General features: G+C 34.7%; 1 non-coding gene across 1 annotated transcript; it reads left to right on the forward strand.

The window, feature by feature from the left end:
* Window positions 1-563: 563 nt before the first annotated feature.
* LOC135269351 (U7 small nuclear RNA) lies at window positions 564-625 on the forward strand. The gene has a single exon (XR_010337653.1). It is a non-coding gene; the product is annotated as a U7 small nuclear RNA (small nuclear RNA).
* The last annotated feature ends 1,218 nt before the right edge of the window (window positions 626-1,843 follow it).

Genomic DNA, 1,843 nt, shown 5'->3' on the forward strand with positions numbered 1-1,843 from the left:
ACTGAGTGTGTATGTACAACATGGAACACTATGCAGCCATAAAACAAAATGAGATCATGCTCTTTGCAGCAACATGAATGGAGGTGGAGATCACTTTATTCTAAGCAAATTAACACAGAAACAGAAATCCAAATACCACATGTTCTCACTTGTAAGTGGGAGCTAAACCTTTTATACACGTGGACACAAAGAAGGGAACTACAGACACTGGGACCTAGTTATGGGTGGACAGTGGGAGGAGGGTTAGGATCAACAAACTACTCATCAGGTACTAAGGTCACTCTCTGGGTAACAAAACAATCTGCATAGCTAACCTCATGACATGAAATTTATCCATGTGACAAACCTGCATATCTACCCCCGGACCTAAAATAAGAGTTGGAAAGAAAGTAAAGGATACTGAAAACCAAAAACAAACAAACAAACAAAAAAACCAGAAATAATAGGTATAGAAAGCAGAAAGGAAGAAAGAAAACTATCTGTGTGTACATGATATAATCTTTTATCAGGAAAATCCTAGGGAATTCACAAGGAAACTGTAATAATTAATAATACACAAGTTTACATGTTGCAACTCTTTTAGAATTTGTCTAGCTGGTTTTCAGGTTTTTACCAGGAAACTCATGAAAATGCATGCGGGCATGTGTACACACACACACACACACACATTTACTAAAATTTCAGAATACAAGAGTAAAATACAATAGTAAATTTTATTGTGATACAATAGACATGAACGACCTGAAAAGAAAATTAAGAACATGGTTTCATTTACAATACCATCAAAAGGAACAGAGTACTTAGGAATATGTTAACAAAAGAACTGCAAAACTTACATACTCGGGACTACAAAATATAGTAGAAAGAAATAGAAGAACATCTGTACAAATGGAAAGACATCTACTGTTCATGGATTGGAAGATTAATAACATTGATAAAATGACAATGCTCCTTAAGTGATCCATGGTTTAAACTAAATCCTCATGAGTGGTGAAGAGAAGATAATAGGGGACGGGAGAGTGCTAATGGGTACAAAGGTTCATATTTCTGCTAATGAAAAGTGTTCTAGAATTAGAACTAGGCAGTTATTTAAAAAAAACACAATTATAAATTTTAAAAGGGTAAATTTTATGCTATGTGAATTATATCTTAAAAAAGAAAAAACTTCACTAATGTTTGAGACATATACACATAGTGAATATATGTTCAAACTACTTTTGTTGAATTCAGAAATTGTTTTTAAACAGTCATACTTTATCAATAGTTCACATTTATATTGTGATTAAATTACTCACACTCATCTTCACTCCCTGACCTCCTCTACCATTACCAAAAATATTACTATCAGATCAGTTCAGTGTACACAGGTGGAGGCAATTTGATTATTCTAGCCCAAGATATTTATATTGAAATCATAGATATATTTTCCTTCCTATGATGTGTAGACAACTAGACACATGAGTCGGAAATCAAAGTGTAAATTCGGATTGGTTAGAAGATAAATTAACATTATCTGTAGTTGAGAGTCATTCAATGTCCACCAAACCCATTTTTTCCCCCTACACACGCAAACTATATTTCTCAACCCCTCTAGATGAAGCCATTTGAGTAGTTGTGACCAGTAAAAGGTATATAACAATAATATATGACATGCCCAGGCCTGGTTGTTAAAATGTTTTCTGTAGTACTCCATGTTCTTACATCATGTTCACTCACAGATAGATGTAAAGAATCGAGCAACTGCCCCAAGGCCTTAGGGAATGTTGGAGCCACTAGAAGGAAAGAACCATGCTGCCTAAGTCATGCAAATGAGTAACCCAAGCTTGAATTTCCACACTGGATG

The sequence above is a fragment of the Aotus nancymaae genome, unplaced genomic scaffold (assembly GCF_030222135.1).
Source record: "Aotus nancymaae isolate 86718 unplaced genomic scaffold, 86718_ANA_hifiasm-v0.15.2.pri h1tg000004l, whole genome shotgun sequence".
Lineage (NCBI taxonomy): Eukaryota > Metazoa > Chordata > Mammalia > Primates > Aotidae > Aotus > Aotus nancymaae.